Genomic DNA, 9221 nt, shown 5'->3' with positions numbered 1-9221 from the left:
TCGACATGTGATCGGGCCATGTTAGTTGAAATATTGCAGTAATGCTTTGAATTTTATTGAGTCTAAAGTTGTTTTACTTGTTGGTTGTTATTCGATGATTTGGGGGAAGCCTGCCTATAGGCATCAAGAAGAGCTTAACTATTGCTGCTCTTTTGAACCCAGTGCTATTATTGGGGCAAAGAAGGTTGCAGCATTTTCCATTGTGTTTTATATATGTAATTAAGATATACTTTCCAAACCTATAATTGCAGTTAACATCCGTGTACCACTAACTCTGGCCTCAGTGAGTTTTTTGAAATTTTTTTCATATAACAGACGGTGTAATTGATACTTTATTTTTTATAGAGAACTTTTTGAATATTTTCAATATCACAGGGGGACCTTGTATAGTTTTTCCATTTTTTTCAGGCTTTTTTTTTCCCCTCAATTTATAGAGGGAGGTTGTTTGTTTTGTTGTCTCTATTTTTTCCTCCAAAAAAGGCGAAATAGTAAATTCTAGTTGCACCAATAGAATCTCGAGTCTTTCGTTAAAATTCAACAGAAAATGGGGTTTGGGAATTAAATTGAAATATTTTTTATAAGAAATGGGATTAAAACGAAAATTCGTAAATCAAGGAATTAAAAAAAATTCCTTTTTTATGAGACGAAAAGGTTATTTAGCGAAGGACTTCGAGCAAAAATGACAATTTTTCATAGTTTTGGACTATTCAGTCCTCCTAACAACTACTATTACTATCTAATAGAGATTTTCAAAAATCTGTACTCGCATCACATCATTAGAACCACTGGACGAGTAATATTGGATAATATTGTTATTCACAATTTGATTCGTACTGACATGAAGAAACAAACTCCAATTCAACCTTCATCAATGATCGATCATTGATAATTTAGGTTTTCACACAGACTTTAATTTTGGTACAGAGAGATATTTGCATTACTATATATACACTAGCTTGACATGCTTGACCCATCGCACACTATTATGTCTAATTGATTTTACACTATTTTTCTGTCCCAACAATAAAAGGCAGGCTACGAGGCCTAATTTAATTAGTGAAATTAAGTCTTATAATATTTTGATCGTGAATTCAAGTTTTATTAATATATGAATATTGATCTACTGTAATAATACATATATTTGATATTGGTACATTGTTGTAAAGACCCGAGTACAGAAGAAACGAGGTGATTGAGAATTCTAAATAATTAAAGAGTATACCAACACTACAAAAAAAAATAACTTTTTGCTACACTATAAATGACACGACTTAAAATTCATTGCAAACCAATAATTATAACCACGATTAAACAAAACTTATGCGAAAAATTAAATTTTTACTTTATATTTTATTATCGTTTTCAGTTATAGTCAAAATATTTGCCATATTTTGATCGTGAATTCAAGTTTTATTAATATATGAATATTGATCTACTGTAATAATACATATATTTGATATTGGTACATTGTTGTAAAGACCCGAGTACAGAAGAAACGAGGTGATTGAGAATTCTAAATAATTAAAGAGTATACCAACACTACAAAAAAAAATAACTTTTTGCTACACTATAAATGACACGACTTAAAATTCATTGCAAACCAATAATTATAACCACGATTAAACAAAACTTATGCGAAAAATTAAATTTTTACTTTATATTTTATTATCGTTTTCAGTTATAGTCAAAATATTTGCCATGATTTTAATTATTACTAATATTTTGACCTTACTTATATTAATAATGGCTAATGACCGTTGCAAAGCTATTATTAATATGTATTCACCATTTTTGTTTTCTTATTATAATAATTAATTATAGTAAAAAATTATATTTCTTCTCATGTGAAAATTAGTGCCTAGTGGTTAGAGAACATATGGTTTCTCTTGGAGCGAACAAATAGAAAATAATGATCCAAAAATCTAATTAATTCACTAGATAATATCAAGATTGGTGTTAATTAGCCTTAGATATAATTTTTTGTTCTATAATTTTAGCACTTTAGTATTTTTATCCTTTATTTTTCTAAAATTACAAAAAAGTCTTATATCTTTTTAATATTTCACAATTTTTCGTTCTTTCACTATTAAATCGCAAAAAAAGACCAAAATTACATGTCCAAAAGTGACAGGACTCTTTTGCAATCCATAGAAAGATAAAGGAGAAAAAAGTCAAAATCGTAAGGGTCACATGATTTATTCAAGCCACTTTTGTAAAATCCAACACTAGAAGGACAAAAATCGCAAAAATAAAATATTATAGGATTATTTTACAATCCTAAAAAAATAAAAAATAAAAAAATATTAAAATACCAAAATTATAGGACAAAAAATATATTTAAGCCTCATCAATTATATTAATTTATTCAAAATTTTGATTTGCTATAATAATAATATCACTAATATAAAATAGACTTAATGACACAAGTGTTACATGGTGGCAATGTATATGGAAAATTACAATTTTAGTCTTATAACTTAAGGGGAGTGGTATTTTTAGTTCTATATAAATTGATTTTTTTCACAATTTAATCCTGTAACTTTATAAATTATTTTTTTATTAAAAAAATTATAAATACCTCATTGATTTAATATCTGTCAAACAATGAACTCATTCCATTAGTTTTCGTCTGGTTTTCATTTATTTTTTGACTAACCAATCCAAGCCATTTCATGAATAAAATGTGACCAATTAACCAACCAACAAAACTACTTGTTACAAATAACATCTTGTTGTTGCATCGAAACATATAAATGTTGACTAATCTGGCTAACATTGAACTTGGTAAAATGAAATGGTTGAATAATTGAAAAATGAGATTATTCAGGAATACACATTGAATGCTGAAATTACGCATTGAATTTCTGGTAGTAGATCCATAGTAAAAAAAGTGTTATAAACTGACCAAAATATACTTGTAGACTACAACTTTTAATTCCTAATTTTCAAAAATAAATTAAATTTTGTGGACTAAGTGGATATTTTATTTTAACAATTTTTCCAACTTTTTCATCCACCTCGTCTGATTTTATTATAATTTTTTAAAAAGAAAAAAAAATTACAGTAATGACAAAGTTGACAATTTCATGCCTTGATCCAACAATTATTAATTTCATCAAATATCATGAAAAATTAATAATTTTTAAAATAATAAAAAATATTTATAATTATGCTAAATTTTTAAAAAAAATTATCTTCATTACTCAATATACAATAATGATGATTGAAGGAGGAGACTCACGAGCTAAGAAAAGGAGAGGCAATGCAACTCCAAACAACCTCAATATCTTGTCCATCCTTACGCCCCTCAATGATCGATCACCAATTTGATTTTCATTTCCAAAACTATGCATTTCAAGACCACAATTTTTACTATACTTTGATAAAAGCCAACCACAATTGCGAAACAAGTGGTCAAAATATTACAAACATGACAGTGATAATTATATTAGTTAATTCCTTTTTGCAATCGTCTTTGATCAATCAAATTATCTCCTTAGATATTCATATCTCTCACTGGGAAATTATAATTCTTATTTCTGACTCGTTTTTGTTGAGTATGATCAAAATAAATCCCCCCCATCATACTACCATACACCAATGTTTTTAATTGATTTTACAATTAATAGTAAAGGAATTATAATACAAAATAAGAAAAAAATACAAGCAATTCCTATTATATTGCAAATTAGTAAATGCAATATTCGTATGATTATATCTTACACATAATCGAAAGAATAATTTGGTAACAATCAAAAAAATTTAAATTTGATTATAAATAAATTATATGTCATAATTGAAATACAATAAAATTTGAATTGATTAAATTGGAGTTCATTATAATATTTGGAAAAAAATTATATTAATTAAAAAATTAAATAGAATATAATGATAATTATAAAAAAGAGGATATAAAATAAAAAAATAGGGGTGAGCAGCATCATACCACCCACTGCCTCACCCATCCACACATCATTATATTTAGGGAAAAAGATTCGAATAGTCCTCTATTTATGTCCTAAAATCGTTTTGATCCTTTAACTTTGACAATATTAGTTTTAATCCTATATCTTTTCATTTTGCTTAGATTCGGTCCTTTAGCCAATTTTATGACCATTTTGCCCTTTTTTGGTATATCAAAATGTAATATAATCATATATTTCTTCAATAAACCAAGCTCTGATACCATTTCTGGTGAGCATTCCCGAAAAATGTGAAATGAGTGCAAATGAACTAAAACTGCCTTTTAAAGTTGCATAGGGGTAAAATTATCCGAAAATCTACCAGAGGACTAAAAGTAAGCAATTTCATAAGTTACTGGACCTAAACAAATATGGGCATAGTTATCAGACTAAAATTAAAATTAGACATACTTAACGGATTAAAATGATACTTTTCCCTTATATTTATATATAGGTACATTGTTTTGCAATTTGCCTCACACACATGCAAATATCGAAGATGAAATAGGTACGAAAAGTATTATATTTAATTTATATAATTATATTATTTAATTTATTTATATAATAATTGTTGTTGATATTGTTAAATGTACTATTTAATTGAAAAATTTTATGAGTTTGGCTATTTAAATTAGAGTTAATTAAATATCACATTTTTTTCAGTAAATTAAGTATCACATTTTATATGATATAGTTGGTTAATAAAATTAGATTAATTAGATTTGAATATTACTATAGTTAATTTACGCAATTCCATCAGAATTATTAACCAAATATGTAATTCTATATATTAAGGTTTAATTAAATTATATAGTAGTAAGGAATCGATAAAAAATTCATAGAAATATTTTGAAACTTATATTTAAGAAATATTATGTTAGTAAAAAAAAATGAGGTTTGTAATGCTAATCTAATTTAGGAATGATATTAAAAACGATAGGTATACATATATAAGGGGTTTGATTAAATGATTTTTTATGAGTTAATTGAAAAATTAAATATATACTTGATAAGTTTAGAAAGTTTAGTTATTTTTGAAGAAAACGGAACTGAGGTTTAATATAAATAAAATATTAACATACTGACGAAAAGGTACGAATATTATTTAATCTCTTCTTTGGCATTTGCAATATTCTTTATATATTGAATATACGTATAATACTTTATTATAGGAGGTGAAGATAAAGTAGATGGTTGAGCAACTGTTGATGTTAACTGAATTATTTTAAGATTTGAGATTATTATAGCTAATTGATTTATATATATATATATATTTATATGTGTAGTATTATATTTATAGGTTGCTTATGTATTCGACCGTGAATTTGAATTTATATTTATATACGTGGATATAATATATTGATTGTTTATATATACATATATATATAATCGTGAACTATCTATTGTGGTTGCCTTAATATTGATAAAATTGTTATTACGTGTTATATATATTTGTATTGCACAGATATGAGATAAATGGTTATGTGGTCATATAGGTAATTGTTGAATGAAATCGAATGAAAACGTTATTAATAAGAAAATAATTATTATAGAGAATTGAATGTTAAAGTTGGTGATGTTGATGTTTTTTTTTCCGGTAAAGGTAAGTTTCATTAAGTAAATAATAGTACAGTACAACAGTCAATTGGCTATCCCTCGACAGACCAGGGGATACACCATAGTCTATAAAGAGCACATGTACTAATGGACCTAGGTAGATTCACACTCAAAATCCTCTGTTTAATATCGTCAACTATAAAAGAAGCCAATATCTTTTCAGAATGCTCAATCTGTTGGAACCGTCTCGAGTTTCTTTCCCGCCATATATGGTAAACGAATGACCCAAGTAGCGCTCTATATGCAATATTGAGTTTTCCTCTCCATTTTCTAGTTGCCCATTCCACATCTCTTGCTCATTCTCTATTGGCCCACGCGAATCGAATAATTTGCCGTAGTGCTGCAAGGCATCGTCTACTGAATCGACATCGAAAGAACAAGTGGGAATGTGTCTCGTCTGCGTCCCCATCACAAAGAATACACCCTCCAAGGTGTCCGAGCCAAGGTTTATCCGTCGTCGGTAATTTTTCCTGAATAGCCATCCATAAGATAAGGAATGTCGTAGAATCTTCAACGAACCCGAAAGTAGTGAAGTCCATCCTACTTTTGGTCCAGGTGGGCAAAGAAGCTGGTACAGAGCTTGGGCGGTGGGACGCCCATCGGGAAACCGCCAAATGATTCTATCCTCACCACCATGAATCAGGGGTAATGTGTAGATAATCTGAAGGCATTTCAAATTCGTGATGAGAGGCCAGTGCCATTGGCCGTCAACTATAACCATATGAAGCTTGGTAGATTCATTAAGCCCAAGTAATCTCGGTCCACGTGGAAATCTAGTAATCAGGGATCCAAGATGATGCCATGGATCCTTCCAAAGATAGAAGCTTCTCCCATCTCCAATTTGCAGCTCCACCATTGGTTGGATGAGGCTGCGTAGTCGAAGCATCTTTCTCCAAGTCCACAATCCTCCCTTCTCATCAACTGTCCAAATGGAATTATTTCGAAGTCATCCACGCTGTAGCCACTCAACCCAGATAAACGTTCGGTCATATCTAATGACGTCACACAATTTCTTTGTCATTAGGCTTCGGTTTGCAAACATCTTTCCACGCAACTTTGGCATATCCTATGCCTGAAGTGTCTTTCCAGAGGAACAGTCATAGGTGTTTCTCCACTTCCTTAATAACTGCCTTCGGTAATATGAATGCAGAAGTCCAATACAAGCTCAATGCTGACAAAACTGTTTCTATGATTTGTACCCGACCAGCATATGATAATGACATTCCCTCCCATCCAGCAATACGAGTGTAAATTTTAGATAAAAGTGGCTGGCAATCAGAGATAGAAAGCCTAGATGATATTAGAGGTAGGCCCAAGTACCTCATTGGGAGGTGCCCACCCTGGAAGCCCAATATCGATAGTAGCTGTTCTTTCCTTTCTTGTGCAGACCGGGAGATAATTAGGTGACTCTTTTGAATATTCAGCCGGAGGCCCGACCATTCTGCAAACCTGTCCAGTCCCACCTTTAGGGTTCTAACCGAGTCCTTGTCAGCTTTACAAAAGAGGATGAGATCATCTACGAATCCCAACTGGAATATCCTCGCTGGCTCACACTTCCAGTGGAATGTGAATCGTAAATCCTGCTCAACTAATTGTGAAAGTCCCAAATGCAACACTTCCATAACAAGCACAAACAAGTAAGGAGATAGAGGGTCCCCCTGCCGAAGTCCCCTCGCTCCAGTAAAGAATCCATGGGATGTTCCATTAAGACCAATCGAAAATGAGGCCGTCGTAACACACTCCTCAATCCATCTGGTGAATGTTGGTGGAAAACCAAAAAAGTGCAAAGTCGCTACCAGGAAGTCCCACTCAACTGTGTCATATGCCTTTCTAATATCCACTTTTAATGCGCATCTTGGGGGGAGTCGTGCCTGATTATATCCCGTAAACAGTTCTTGGGCTAGCATAATGTTGTCACCAATGCTTCGTCCCGGGATGAATGCTGCCTGACAAAGGCTAGTTAACTTGTCCAAAATTACGCTCAACCATTGGACAAGTAATTTAGCAATGATTTTATATAAAACATTACAGCATGGGATGGGTCTAAAATCTTTTTTTGGGTAAATGTAATTTTCATTAAGTAAAAAATGGTACAGTACAACAAAGTGATCATCAGGTGGTTTCTCCCTCGACAGGCCAAAGGATACGCCATAGTTTATACGAGATGGGTCTAAAATCACTTATAGACATAGGAGTATGAACCTTTGGAATCAGAGCCAAAAGTGTAGAGTTGACTTGCTTAAGTAATCTCCCTGTAGAGAAGAAATCCAGTACCGCCCTTGTCACCTCTGTTCCCACTATTGGCCAAGCAGCCTTATAGAATCCTGATGAGTAGCCATCAGGGCCTGGAGCCTTATCCTCTGCAATGTCGAACACGGCTAACTTCACTTCCTCCAGTGAGAATGGTGACAGTAGGTGGCTAGCCTCCTCAATTGAAATTATATGCCTCGCCCATGGTCTGAGGTAGTTAATGTCCACTAATGTTCGACGTTTGTTACCTCCAAGGAGGTTCTGATAATAAGATACAAACTCATGCACAACTTCCCCCGAATCCATGTGAGTGGTACCATGCTCATCATTAATCTGCAAGATTCTTCTCGTCGCCCTCCTATGAGCAATCTTGCGAAAGAAAATCCTAGAGCATTGATCACCATCCTTCATCCACTGCATCTTGGCTCTTTGTTGTAGCATAATTTGCTCAGTCTTAGCCGCCTTTGCATACACCATCCGGCAACAGTGTTCCAGGTAAAGGAAGAGCTCATTCTGTCTGTCCGAGCTCACCAATGTTTGCGCCTCATCGAGAAAATCCTTTGCCAATTGGACATTACGAGTCAAGTCCCCCTTGTTTCTCCTCTGTTGTCTGAAGACCTGTTTTAGGGCCTTGAGTTTACGTGTCACCGCATACATAGGCACACCAATCACCTCATGCTGCCAAATATTCTGAATACTAGGGATAACATTTAGATCACCTCATGCTATCCTTATATCTCCTGATATTCCGCAAACCTCATTTAGATCACGGACAACATTGAAGTCCCCTCCCACCAGCCATGGGTCATTTGAGCACTGCCGTGCCAATGTCTCCAATGTATGCCATAGAGTCCGAATCACATTGGAGGCACCATAGGCAATAGTAATAATATAAGATTCATGGAGTTCTTTAATAGTAATACGACAGTGAATAAATTGTTCGCCCAGATCAAGAATATGAACATCCAATAAATTATCATTTAATAGTAATACGACAGTGAATAAATTGTTCGCCCAGATCAAGAATATGAACATCCAATAAATTATCATTCCAAGCAATCCAGATACGATTTCCAACAGAGGCATAGTCTACAAACCATTTCCATTGAGGTAACAGAAATAACTGAATATGCATGACATTAGTAATACGAACTCGAGTTTCAAGAATGCCCAAGAAGTGTAACCTGTACTCAGAGACGAGGTCCTTTAATGCGAGTTGATGGTCTCGTTTGTTCAGCCCACGGACATTCCACACGGCTAGATTCAACATGGATCCCCTTTCCTGGGGCTGCATGGCTTAGGACCCCGTGATGACCCTTCTGCATCATCAAATAATTGTAAAGCATCAAAAGAGTTATAAATGACAAGTGCTTTACCCCTCTCTTCCCTACT

This window comes from Sesamum indicum, unplaced genomic scaffold, assembly GCF_000512975.1.
Source record: "Sesamum indicum cultivar Zhongzhi No. 13 unplaced genomic scaffold, S_indicum_v1.0 scaffold00163, whole genome shotgun sequence".
Taxonomy (NCBI): domain Eukaryota; kingdom Viridiplantae; phylum Streptophyta; class Magnoliopsida; order Lamiales; family Pedaliaceae; genus Sesamum; species Sesamum indicum.
The sequence above is the reverse complement of the archived record's forward strand: the minus strand, read 5'-3'. Positions refer to the sequence as shown.